Source organism: Moschus berezovskii, chromosome 23 (assembly GCF_049115385.1).
Source record: "Moschus berezovskii isolate FMDL1 chromosome 23, NW_MosBer_1.0, whole genome shotgun sequence".
Classification (NCBI taxonomy): domain Eukaryota; kingdom Metazoa; phylum Chordata; class Mammalia; order Artiodactyla; family Moschidae; genus Moschus; species Moschus berezovskii.
The window spans coordinates 35,107,243-35,121,851 of NC_142482.1; the positions used below are offsets into that span (position 1 = coordinate 35,107,243).

The 14,609-nt window shown below is 37.8% G+C and overlaps 1 protein-coding gene across 2 annotated transcripts in view; it reads left to right on the forward strand.

Annotated features, from left to right (window-relative positions):
- The window catches only part of TFAP2D (transcription factor AP-2 delta), a 57,866-nt gene that overhangs the window by 16,319 nt on the left and 26,938 nt on the right, over positions 1 to 14,609 (forward strand). The window lies entirely within an intron of this gene.

A 14,609-nucleotide genomic window follows, 5' to 3' on the forward strand; every position in this document is an offset into this window, starting at 1 on the left:
CTTTCCAGCACAGCAAAGTAATGATGGAAGGTTAGCAGTTCTTTGAAATTCAGGTTTGTTGATAATGCCATTTCATTTTTGTCTATATGTTAAAGACAGTTAATTTACAGGTGAATTTCCCAACTAATTGTGATAGAGATGATTCAGTTAGACTTAATAGAAGGCTTAGATGTAGATTCATAAGCTATCATTTCATTTACTAATCTTAGCAGTAATAGGAAAGACAATAGCAATGAAAGATTTTGATATTTAGACAAGTATTCCCCACATAACAGCAACAAAAACTGAGCTATTTTTATTATTGTTTATTTTAAAGTTCAGATCAATCTGGTTTAACTAATTGTTATTCAGTGCAGCATGATCTACAGGATAACCAATAATCCTTTATAAGGACTTCACGGGACTCAATGCATGGTCCTGAGTCTGAGAGCACGTTGTGTTAATCCTGTAGACATCTCTTAAGGTACAGTGAAGTTCCATGGCTTTATGAGCGAGTGAGCTGACCCACAAAGGCTAAGCAGTGGGGCAGACACAGAGGTAGAAACATATTCCCAGAAGTTATGTTTTTCCAATTTATGTTTTCTTTTGTGTTTCTTCTGTAAGAACTAAACTTTACATATTCTCATTCAATCTTCTAAGAAAAGATATCACTGGGCAGCTTTCACACTTTGTAGAGGAGCCGTTGAATGTCAGGGCGAGTTGTTGTATAACCTAGAATGCTATTGTTTTAAAAATGAATGAAGGAACCTTTTTGCCAAGACTCACCTGCCCACACCTGTGACACTTTTCTTGCATTGATTTCTCACTTGTCTGTAAGGCACTGTAGGAGGTGAAGAGTAAGCGAAACACAAAAACAAGTATCTTGTCCTTTTCCAGATTATCAACACACACTATTTATTGAACAACTCTGTGAAGTAGTGTGTTCTTGACATTGGTCTTGACAAAATCACTTTGGTGATTTTGCTTTTAACAGGTATCTTTGCTTTACTTCCTGGTGGCTAAGAGGGTAATGCCTCTGCCTGCAATGTGGGAGACCTGGGTTCGATCCCTGGGTCAGGAAGATCCCCTGGAGGAGGAAATGGCAACCCACTCCAGTGTTCTTGCCTGGAGAATCCCATGGACGGAGGAACCTGGTGGGCTGCAGTCCACGGGTTGCAAAGAGTCAGACACGACTGAGCGACTTCACTTTCACTTTTGCTTTACTTCCTAGTTATAGTAATGATAACAACCACAATATTATTATTGGCCATGAACATTTAATAAACATCACCGACTCAATGGGCATGAGTTTGAACAAACTCCGGGATATAGTGAAGGACAGGGAAGCCTGGCATGCGCAGTCTGTAGGGTCACGGAAAGTCAGATGTGACTTAGCAACTGAACGAAAACAATTGTTATTATATTCCTCTTGTACTATTTTCCTGTGTGTGCTGATACTGAGAGCTGGCATATGGTAAGGAAGTTGACTCATAATCCAGCCATAGGGGTTGGAGGTGCTAAAGGAAGAACAAAGTAGAAAAAATGACTCATGGTTTGATTCAAAAGAGAAGCAGATTCCTGCTTAAGTAAAAGCATCTTTAAAATTATAGCTACCTAACAAAAGAAGAAAAGTATGTTCAAAATATAATGGTGAATTCAAGAATCACATGAATAGAAGAACTTGATTGGGTCTCAAACCCAATTCCACAGTAAAATCAGCTGAGGATGTTTATTAAAAATCCCTGGACCCCATTCCCAAACCACTTGAAATGTAGTCTCTGGGGGTATGGTGCACATATCTTTTTTTTTTAAAAACACCCCCTGATATATAATGAGGTTTAAGGATCCTTGATTTAAATGTTCCTCGACTCGATGGACATGAGTTTGAGTGAACTCCGGGAGTTGGTGATGGACAGGGAGGCCTGGCGTGCTGTGATTCATGGGGTCGCAAAGAGTCGGACACGACTGAGCAACTGAACTGAACTGAACTGAACTGAGATACTTTTCACGTAGCTGGTAGAAAAGCAAAGACCTAAGAAAGGCCTTTATCCACAGTGTCTGTGACTGTACTGCCCAGTAAAACCTTGAGAACCCTAAAGCACATATTCACATTTCTTCTTGATTTTCATGGTATCCTGAAACGCCAAGTACCCTGTGTGAGGGAATCCTTGAGCAGTGCTACCAGAAAGGATACAGGCTAAATGTCTGAAATCCTAGGACCAAGCTCATGGTTTTGGCATCTACTCTTCCAGCAAACCTCTCTTATCACAAAAATGCCTAACGTGTTCTATTCATTTGACCTCTGCTCACAGAGGAGTTACGTCAGCCTTGGCTGATGAAACTTAAAATTTTATTCTTCCCAGATACATCTTACTTTATGTTTTTCTCTTTTAAACTTTTTTATTTTCTATTGGGTTATAGTCGATTAACAATGTTGTGATAGTTTCAGGTGAACAGCGAAGGGACTCTGCCCTTCATATACCTGTGTCCATTCTCCCCCAACTCCCCTCCCATCCAGGCTACCACATAACATTGAGCAGAGTTCCACAGATACGTCTTACTTTTCACTGGATGCTTTTGAAATCCCCCAGATATTCATGATGTAGAGAAAGAAATATTTTATTGTTGAATTCCAGGCCAGGCATTTTGATGGAACTGAAAAAATGAGATTTAAGGGCAAAAGGACTGTTTGAATCTCTCAACTCCCCACATATTATGTTATGACCTTCAAGTGTGTGTTCTCTCTCTGTCACACGTATGCACACACGCACACATAAATCTTAAGTTTCATTTATATACTATATTATATATGTTAACATGTATTATAGTATTTTTATTCTATTCCGTATTTTTATATTATTTTAGAATGCTAATTGTAGACCCACTACTTTTAAATGTTGAACATAAGCCCACTAAATTTATTTCAAGACTCACTGTTGAGTCATGCGTCATGACTGACAGTTTTACAAACTACAAGTCGTCTTAAAATAAGAGGAGAACCTAATATTTTGTGACCTTGGTCCTTTTGGTGCTAATGTGAATTTGATTTAGTTATTTCAAGTGTGTTTTGCTTGCATAATTTTGGCTAGTAAATATTAAAACTTTACCATATTTACTAGTTGGTATTCATGGACCTTGTTTTGACCGTGTCTTTGGGTAATATTTTTGCCCCTCAAGCAAACATTTTTACAGGAGTGAGCAACATTTTAGATGCACTTCTCCAGAAATTCTAAAATGAGATTTCTAATTGTCAAAAATAGTTCATCAGCTTTCTTGTAAACCTCTGGTTTTGTAGGAAAGAATACTAGTTTTTTTCAATCATTTGGAGTCTTTTTAACTTTCAATCAAGTTTATTTGCATTTTACTGTGATTGTAAATGCTTTTTTAAAAAATATAAATTTATTTTAACTGGAGGCTAATTATTTTACAATATTGTAGTGGTTTTGCCATACATCGACATGGATCTGCCATGGGTGTACATGTGTTCCCCATCCTGAACCTCCCTCCCACCTCCCTCCCCATCGCCTCCCTCTGGGTCATCCCAGTGCACCAGCCCCGAGCATCCTGTCTCATGCATCGAACCTGGACTGGCGATCCTTTTCACATATGATAATGGAAAGTTTTTAACTTCCTGATGGCCCAGTGCATTCAGCAATGGTTCAGCCCTTTCCCATTTTGGTATAGCACTTGAGAACAAGATAAGTCATATCTGATTGGCTTTATTCCTCATTGACCACACTCAGAAACACATCAGTACTTATCTCTGCTGCTTTCTGGGAATGATTTGAATTCAGCCTTTCCACTGTTGCTATTTTGATAAAAATCCCAAAGAAAGAGTGGTATATGGGGACCCAGCTAGACTCTCCATGCAGACAAGAGTTAACCATTGTCAACATACAAACAATGAACAGTAAGGTACCTTATGATGGGGACTGAAATTAGCAAATGAAAGTTTATTTATCAAAAAAAAAAGGAACCAACAACTAACTTGTCCCTAATCTAGCAGTGGTTTCATCATGATACTCCTAGATTTCCATGTTTGCTTTGGGTTTTCAATCATTTAGTTTTTAATTATTTTTATAATCATTCTCTTCTGTATTTCTTTTAAATGGTATCACTCTACTAATAGTGCCATCCTAGCATCATTATCAAATCAATGTATTAGAGTCATTATAAAATACTGACTTTCAACAGAAAGAGTCTTCTGAGGGGAGGGAGTCTAGGACAGGTGAAGAAGTTCTCATTAAAATGGTGGCACTGGCAAAAAAAAGAACAACGTATGAGAGCGCTGCTTCATGCAAATTTATAATATTTAAATTATTCACAACATTTGTTACAAATATCATTGCACCTAGTAACCAATGGAATAACCTCAAAAGTGGCTGACTTTTTTCACCTTTTAAAGCTGTTTGAAAGGGGACATTTTAGTAAGGTACGTCTTTAGAATGGGGATTTATTTTTTGGTCCACATGTACAGATATGTTTGATCTACAATAAAATATAAGTATTTGAATTCAGAATCCCCTGACTGTAATACTAATCCCCTGAATGTAACTGTTTTCTTGATACCCATATGCCTTCATTTAACGGGGTTTACTGTGGACATGAGTTTGAGTGAACTCCGGGAGTTGGTGATGGACAGGGAGGCCTGGCGTTCTGTGATTCATGGGGTCGCAAAGAGTCGGACACGACTGAGCGATTGAACTGAACTGAACTGAAATATATAACTAATGGTTGGTACAGCTTCTTTTATCTACTTTATTTCAAGCCTGAAGTTCTTTTTATTTCCACTTGTTAATCACATTGCTGTGGCTTCTCCTTAGTCCACTCTGGTATCTATAATACCAGAGAGTTGTCATTCTCTGGAAAATTCAGATTAGAATTGCTTAACCCAATTCACTGATCTTCCTGAGATCTTGGGATAATCCCAGACTCTATTAGAGTGGGAAAAATTCTATCTCTGGAAAGCATTCAATATTATTGTCCTAATTCTCATATCTTTGCTATATATTTATTATTTATGAATCACCAATTAACTGCCTCCCCTACATTTTACTCCAGAACAATCTTTGCAGTGTTGGTGGTATTAAAACAAACATGAGGAGTCAGTTATGTAGTCATTCTTGCCTATCACTCCCACCTCACTTGAGGTTTTCCAAGATGGTCAAAGTTGCAGAGTGTTGCTGAAGGGAAGTTTTTTTTACTTGAGTGGGGTGCTTTCCTGGGACAGTTTTGCTGAACTTGCAAAACTCACATAGCACTCTCAGGCAACACCAGGAGTTTGAAGCACAGTTTAAGTCCTTAAACATAAATGCCTTGGCTTTCAGTTTGTCATGTATGCGTGCATGCTAAGTTGCTTCAGTCCAACTCTGTGACCCTATGGACTGTAGCCCACCAGGCTCCTCTGTCCATGGGATTCTCCAGGCAAGAATACTAGAGTGGGTTGCCATGCCCTCCTCTGGGGGTCTTCCCGACCCAGGGATCGAACCCTGTGTCTCTTCTATCTCCTACATTGGCAGGCAGGTTCTTTACCACTAGCACCACTTGGGAAGCCCTTTTCAGTTTGTCATGGCTAGAGGTCAAATTCTACTCATTAGAAAAGACCCTGATGCTGGGAAAGATTAAAGGCAGGAGGAGAAGGGGACAGCTGAGGATGAGATGATTGGATGGTGTCACCGACTCAATGGACATGAGTTTGAGCATACTCCAGGAGATGGTGAAGGACAGGGAAGCCTAACATGCTGCAGTCCATGGGGTCACAAAGAATTGGACACAACTGAGCAACTGAACAACAACTTATATATTTTAAAAAACAATATAGGGGGAGGGAAGGATATAAATATCCATCAGCAAAAGAAAGGGGCCCATTTACAAATATGTGTATGGTTTCTATTCACTCTTTTCAAATCTAAAACCTTTGTTGCTATTGCTTCCTTCTTTAGTTAAAAAGAAATCAGTAAGCTTCCAGACCCTAACCCTAACCCCCATTAGCACCCCCCATAATATCACTTTTGACATTTTGTCTGACTTTGGGTCAGTTCCTTAACCTGCCTGAGCTTCATTTTCCTAATATACAGATAAAGGTCATACTATCTGCAATGGTTAGGGTAATGCTATCTGTTGTAACAGTTAATTTCCAAATTTTCAGGGGTTTCACGCAATAGAAGCTTATTTCTCAGTCTTCGCAGATGACATGAGTGTTCCTCCTCGGGACCCTTCCTTCCTCTCATAGTCTCATTGAGGGGCCAGAATCCTTCTGCCTCTAGGTGTGCCCTCCTCTAGGCTCTCAGAGCCCTGTGCATTCAGCTCACAATAAAGAAAGATCGGACAGAAAGGATACAGCTTCCTATCCACTTGGCCAGGAAGTAGCCTACATTGCTACTGTCTGTGTTCCATGACGACTATTCCCACAAGCACACCTGATTCCAGAGGTGGCTGTGAGATATGCTAGAGAATGTCATGTCCCGAACCTTCTTAGCAACAGCTCTGTAGTGTAAAAGAAAGGACAGACCTTGGACGGTCCAGCACCCCTTGCTTCCATAATATCTGCCTCGTGTGTCTTCTGTAGCATTAAATCCATTTGCTAGATTAAACACTTGGCTCCATGGGGCACAGAGGCATTTGTTAAAAATTAGTACCTGTCCGCTCGTTTTTCTCTCCCTAAACAACAGTATTACTTCATAGCAGAATTTACTCAGAATCATAAAACTTTAGCCCTGGAGGGAAATGGAAGACTGAGTAGTCCAAGGCACTAAATCATAGTAACTCTGATTAACAGTGTGCTTCTGGAGTCAAATAACCTTGTATGAACCCACTTCTATCACTTACCATTTGCTAGCTGTGTCCTATAAGCAAAGACACACAGCTTTTCTGAGCATCAGTGTTAAGGAGTGTTAAAAAGAGTTCAATAACCTTGTATGAACCCACTTCTATCACTTACCATTTGCTAGCTGTGTCCTATAAGCAAAGACACACAGCTTTTCTGAGCATCAGTGTTAAGGAGTGTTAAAAAGAGTTCAGTTCAGTCACTCAGTCGTGTCCAACTCTTTGCGACCCCATGGACTGCAGCATGCCAGGCTTCACTGTCCATCACCAATAATAGTACTCTCCTCATAAGATTGTCATGGGAGTGAAATCAGAATGTTTGTAGAGTGGTTCCCAGGGTTCCCAGCACAAAGTTAGTGTCAATTAAATTTAGTGATCATTATTCTCAAATGAGAAAACTAAGGAAGGCACAGTGAGACTCACCATTTTGCACAGGATCATGAGAACAGCAAGGAAGAGAATCCAGGTTTGGTTTGCAACATTATCATGTATTTTCCACTCAGATTTATGTTAGTGATATAGATTCTGAACAGTTGCATTCCTGAACTACTTCTGAATTCAGCTATGTATTTATAGTTATAGTTATAACAGTGTAACAGTATAACCAAGGAATAGAAAGAAGTTGGCCTGTTTTTCACTATGGATTGGACATCCCATGCTGGTAGGAATCCTGAGCACGTTTGTTGAGCTTTCTTGTACTTTTTTTTTTTTTAACATCCTGATATACCATCTGCTGCCACTTAATCCCTCAAAGTTAGGATGACATTAAGTCTTGGTTCTTTCCATTTTTCTGGAATAAATATAAAAAGTATCTCTTGTCCTTTCAAGAGGATGCCAATCTAGTTAGTTAGACTATCTTACAAAATATTTTCTTTCCACTTCAGCCAAACCAACCAAAGATAGGAGAAAGGAGTGCTATCACTTGGCACTATTTCAATAATCTTGAGTCTGTACAATTGCATTTCCAAGAAAACAGGGAAAAGAACCATCACCTTGACAATGAACTCTTCTCCTTTAAAAGAGATAATAGGGAGCAGATTTTTTGTTGTTGTTGCTATAATTAGTCCATCGCTGTTTAATTTAGGAAGAGGTATTGTTCACTATTTGAGGCTTCAAAACACCAAAATCCTTTAGTATCAGTAATAATACACTCACAGGGTATGGTCAGGATTGTTTGCTCTTCTCAGGGATTTTAGGACAAAGCTGATATTACCATGATATTCACACAAGTACCACAGTGGATTTCTCTGGGCATGTGGAGCTTAAGGGTGACCTCCAGGGAGTCACAGCATGTTTGTAAGTCTGAAAGAACAATCATCCTGATACAACATCTCCACCATCCACTCCAGATATATTTCCACTTTAGTCCCTCCTCTGGGATAACAAGGTCTAGCTTTCTTCTAAAACTGTATATGATATTAAAGAAAGACCATAAATTGACTCCTTGCTATATTGTAACTGTTCTCATCGGTGCTCATTTTGGTCGTATGATCAGCTAGAAAAGCCCAACCACTCGGGGACCCTGCTGTCCCCTTTTGCACAGACTCTGGCATTGACAATGTCTTCTCGGGCACAGTTTTACATTTCAGAGATGCCAGTGGAATTGGACTCAATAAGTAAATACTAGTGTAGTCTATGTTAGTCAGTCATTTTAAGGTCTTCCTTGGAAAATGGCTCTTTTTCAGACTAATAGGTATTGTCTTATCTGTAAATTTCTTATTCTAAGTCATGGAATAGTTTCTATCTGAGAGACTCTGCTTTGACTGTTGATAGATAACAACCCGATATCCTTGTCTAATATTTGAGAACTAATATTTGTCAGAATTGTCAATGATTGGTCTCAGCGTCTTATAATATTATGCATAAATAGACACAATCTCAGAGGAATCTTCTTAAATTGTTTGCTTGCTTCCTAACAGTATCCCTCTGACCTTCATCTTGTGGTTCTTTCATTTTCAGAGAGAAAGATGTTCACATGTAGGGGTAGAGGAAATAGGCTATTATTACACATATACCTTTGTGTCTGACTGTGTGCTTGTGGGGTCCTTAGAGTCCTACTCCTATTTTGGCACAAAAAGTCAAGTTTTTCAAGCCTGTTTGGCTCAATCCTTCCCTACCCCTTAAGTCCAGCTAAGTACTCACTCTCATGAATCGTGATGCTCCCTTGAAAGGATGTCTCTGCATTACTTTCCTAGGTTTTTTTTTTTTCTGTTTTCTATTATCCTCTCTTTCAAAGTTTATGCCAACTAATGTGCTTTTCAACCACTCCTGTTTCTGCTTATTTCCACTGTTTAGATTTATCAAAATTTGTAAGTATTCTAATAAAACTGTAAACTGAATAATTCCTAGTGATGTCTAATGCCCATTGAATAGTAGTGGAAGTTTTGAAATTGCTTAGGTTTTAATTTACAACAACTATTTGAGTTTTGAATAAAAACTTTCTAAGATCTAGGTCAGAGAGTAGTTTTGTTTTTAATCAATATAATTTTAAATAGATAATTTATATAGATGGTAAAACCCCAAAAGTTACAAAAGAGTGAAATAGCTTTTTTTCACTTTTATCCTTCATTTAGTTCCCCTCCTAGAAGAAAGAAATGTTATCGGTTTCTCTGTTTTCTTCCAAGGAGATATGTGTGTGTGTGTGTACTGTGTGTGCGCATAGTTTTGGTTTTAAAAATTACAGCAATCTAAGCCAATGAGAATTTGCTCTATGTCTCAGGGAACTCAAACAGGGGCTCTGTGTCAACCTAGAGGAGTGGGATGGGGAGGGAGATGGGAGGGAGGTTTGAGAGAGAGGGGACATATGTATACCTATGGCTGATTCATGTTGATGTTTGACAGAAAACAACAAAACTCTGTAAAGCAATTATCCTTGTTAAAAATAAATTATTTTTTAATAAACAAAAAAATTTATAGCGATCTATACATACTGTCCTACACATTTTTTCACACCTTATCTTAGTGTTCTTTTTATTTCAATTTTTGCAAGTTGTTCATTCTTTTAAACACTCACAGTATTCCATTGTTTAAAAGCCTCATACAGTATTTAACCAGTACTCCACTAGATATCATATAGGAGTTTTTAATCTTTGGCTCTTACAAAAATGAGCAAGCTCACATTTATATAAATAATTCTACAGATATGCAAGTACGTCTATTCAGTGAATTCCTAAGAATGTGTTATAGGATCAAAAGATATTTGCATTTGTAATTTTGGGAGGTTATTGGAAGATTGCTGTTTATTATAGCTTTAAATTTACAGTTTTATCAGCGATGGAAGTAAGAAGTATCGATATGCTAGTACTTCCCTCTATACACTAGTCCAAACCGGGTACTATCAATTTTTTGATCTTTGCTAATTTGATTGGAAAAAAATAAACTCCATCTTTTATGAAAGAGATTGAGTATATTCTTAGGAGAATTTTATGAGCTTTTTTGTCTATTCACTTTGTCCTGGTGGGGTCATTTTTGACATTTCTCTCATCCATTTGTGAGTGCTCATTATATATAAGGGAAACAGGTTGTATGTCTCTGGTATGAGTTGCAAAGCCTCTCCACCCCGTCTCTGGTTTGTCTGTTTGCTATTATGACTTTTTTGTTTGGTTGCTTATTTGTTCAGGTCTATATCATGCAGAACTTTTTAATATTGATATAATCATATTTCTCCATATTTTAGTCCATAGCTTTTAGTTTTTATTATAATACTTTGAAAGTTATTTTTTTACTCTAAGATTATAAAATATTTCTCCTACATTATCTTCTAATTACTTTGTGGATCCATACTTTAAATCTTTGATCCATCTGGAAGTTTTTTGTTGTTGGATATATGATATAGATATAATTTTATTTGCTTTTTTGGTCCAGAAGGCCAGCCAGTTGTCCCAACACCTTTTATTGATAATTCATTTTCCCCTACTGTTATGATAAGCAAGTCTTGTCTTACATTAAATCTCCTTATACAAATATACTTTTTAATAGACTGATGACCTTTTTCCCCAAAAAATGCTATGTCTCTGTTACCACCACATAGCCATTTTTGTTTCTAGAGTGTGTATTGTGTTAAAGCCAATAAGGCAGAACGCAGAGAACCCAGATAGACAGAGGTCTTTACAGTTTAATATTAACTCTGTAGCGACTGCTTTCTTTTGCGTAAGCCACAGAATCCTGGTGTGGGGGAAGGTGTAGAGTTCCTTCCCACATAATGCTTTCCTTTCACCTTAGGACAGTAATTCTCAAACCTGGCTTGAGAGGAGGTTGGGAGCTTTCAAAAAATGCAGATGCCCTGGCTCCCGAGATTAAATGATGTAGGATGAAACCCTGATGTGTGTATGTGTGAGTGTGTGTGTGTGTGTGCACTTGTATATACATGTATTAAATAGACTCCCTGGTTTGTGGGAATAGCAAGGGTTGAAAAACACTACCTTTAAATTTACCTACTTTATTAAATGGCTTCACTGATACAATGATATACTCAGCGTTTTTTTTATTTCATTCTTTCTAGCAATTCTCTTTTGTTCTAGCTTTTCGTTTATATTCTTTGTAAGGAGTACCTCTCAAGACTGTTGTTATAATTAGCCAATAAAATATTTGAAAGCTTTTCCATTTAACAAATGTTTACTAAGTACCTATTACGAATCAGATTCTGTACTAAGTACAGGGCATGGAATGGGGAATAAAACTATCACTTTGAAAACAAAGTATTGGTATTGAAACAAAATCATCATTAAATAGAGAAACTGCCACCTTATAAGACCCTTATCTATAACCCAGGTTGTATGATATACGATGTTACAGAATGCACTCCTTTTAGAAGCATTCTGGATGCCTATAACAGATACATTAAACCTGTTCTTCAGCTTTGGAATTTACTGCAGCTTGATGTTATAAGATAACTTATTTAATACAATATCTTATCCAGATTTGAAAATATTCGCAAATTTGCTTTCCAATAGGTACTTCTTAGAATAATCCCAAAGATAGATTTGAATGTATTATTTTCCATACATGTAATTAAAATTGAAATCACAGATATGTGAGTAGAATTTAGCACATATGAATTATTGCTTTCATTGAATACTATTGAGTATTACAGTAAGAAGTTAAACCTAAATAGTTTCTAAGGCAATGCAGTTAGTGACATTTGGTGAGAATTATCCAGTGAATAATAATGTAGAAGTATCTTTAGTTCAAACTAGTTTTAGATATTTATTGATAGTTGTCTAAAATATATTTACCTCTAAAATACAGTAATTTTAAAGAAGAAAAAATCCTTAATGACTGGATAAAAGGTTGAAATCAGGTGTGTTCATTTCTATTTTAAAACTATATTTAGATGTGAGGGAAAATAATATATGTATACATATGACTGATTTCATGTTTGTTGTACAGGAGAAACTCACACAACACTGTAAAGCAATTATACTCCAATTTTTAAAAATCTTTGGAAAAAATGCATTTAGATCTACTTCAGGTAAAATAATGGGGAAACCCAGAATGTCAGGAAAATGAGCAATTCACTTTCCTCAGAAAACATTTTTCCATTAACTGTCCATTTCTGGGCTGCATCAATAATTGTCATTTACTTTTTTCCAAATATTTACCCTTCAGTTTGCTTTTATTTTCCTTTTTTCTTTACAGTGTGAAAAATGAATGCCCTGAAACCAGGGAGCAAATTCTCTCTCTATGTTCTTCCCATATTCTGTAACCTTGCTTGTACCAACTTTTGGAGAGAGATCCTCAACATGGGTCATCAACTGCTGCTGTTCCTGCTGAAAAATCAAAAACCCTTAGTGGTTTCCCTTTTTGGGAGGGGAGGATGGCACTCCTTGGCCTAGAGAGCCTAAAGCCTTGCACTGAGAATAATCTAATCTCTTACTATCCCCATGTAACCTACTTCTAAAATAGTAATTCTTGCAACTGCATGAAGTAACAGTGGACGTATTTGCCAAAGTTATTGTGTTGCTTCAGGTCAGTTCAGTTCAGTTCAGTCACTCAGTCGTGTCCGACTCTTTTCGACCCCATGAATCACAGCACGCCAGGCCTCCTTGTCCATCACCAACTCCCGGAGTTCACTCAAATTCACCTCCATCGAGTCAGTGATGCCATCCAGCCATCTCATTCTCTGTCGTCCCCTTTACCTCCTGCCCCCAATCCCTCCCAGCATCAGAGTCTTTTCCAGTGAGTCAACTCGTCGCATGAGGTGGCCAAATATTGGAGTTTCAGCTTTAGCATCAGTCCTTCCAATGAACACCCAGGACTCTTCTCCTTTAGGATGGACTGGTTCGGTGGTGTAAAAAAAAGTGGGTGTGGGCTAGTGCTGGTTTGTCAGGTGGCACAATGCATTGAAATAAAGGAAGAGATTAAATCCCCTTTGGAAAACAGCCACCATGGGGCAGCCTGCCTTGTCATGCACAGAAATGAGGCAACAGCAGCCATGTGTGCTGTATGGGATATAGCCCTTCAGGGATCACTCTGTCACCCCAGGTTACTGCACCTACTTGTTCACATGGGTACTTCATCCCCCCACAACAGAGACAGAGAAGCTTATAGATCTTTATTGTTACCAATCAGTTGAATCCCCTAATGTCTTATTCACATGCTTTTCTGCTCCCCATATTTCATTTTTCTTAAACCTGTTGACTCTCTGATGCCTGTGGTACAGGATTGAACTATAGATTTGTCATTGTTCCTGAATATCGTGTGTCTTTTAATTCATGGACCCATTTAGTCATTCATTCTTGGGTTTTCACACCCAAAGCTTTGTGGCACAGTCTACACGTCTTAACTACACATCAGAGTGTCTTCACTTGCCAGTTCTTTTGATGTTGCATTGCTGTACATCCAGTAACAATGTTACCTCGCAAGCAGGAGGAAGCAGTAAACGGAGCTAAGGGAAGAAAGGATCTGGCTGTCAGTGTAAATGTAAATAGCAGCTGTTCCATCCAAACTGTTTTTAAAACTTCTGCATGGTGAGAGCTTTGCATAAAATGACCCAGGTCCCCAAGAATCAGCTTTTAGCACAAAATTTAAGAGGCATGCTGCCATTCCCCTGTATGCACTGTTTCACTCATCCTCCTATTGCACAAACAGTAGAGGAGAAAAATGTATTGTACATATATCCATATATGTGTGTGTGTATATATATCTATATAATCTCTTAAATTTTTCTTTAAATATCAATTTCTATGTGAATATTGCAATATGAAGACATATCAATTTATATAACTCGACTTGCTCTACAAGGATGAAGTTATGAAAGGTGTTTGTGTTAGTTGCAAAATACTTCTGAGTCCTAAGGTCACATGAGTTTGTTCTCTGGTCAGGTGCTATAGCCATTCTTTGCTGGGTCAAGCTTTAAGATTTTTTACCTCAAATTTGAAATTTCTTGAATTATCTCCCTTCTGTCATTTTCTTAGCAAAAGTCATCATCCTGCAAGGCATTACAATGTCCTTTTTTAAAAAGTTTTTTTCCTTTTAATGTGGGCCATTTTTTAAGTCTTTATTGAATTTGGTACAATATTGCTCCTTTTATATTTAGTTTTTTGGACACGAGGCATGTGGGATTCTAGCTCCCCAACCAGGGATTGAACTTGCACCCCTTGCATTGGAAGACAAGGTCTTAACCACTGGACCTCCAGGGACGTCCCTACAATGTCCCTTTTAAAAAAACCTTTGTGCCTTTTCTTCTGTCAAATCAGCACACATTTTCTTTCCTGATTGATTCAGGTGATAAACTCCTGTGATAAGCACTTTTAAATATTGCTCATACCTTGCAGCTTTATCCAAAAGTGTGACCTTCCAATAAT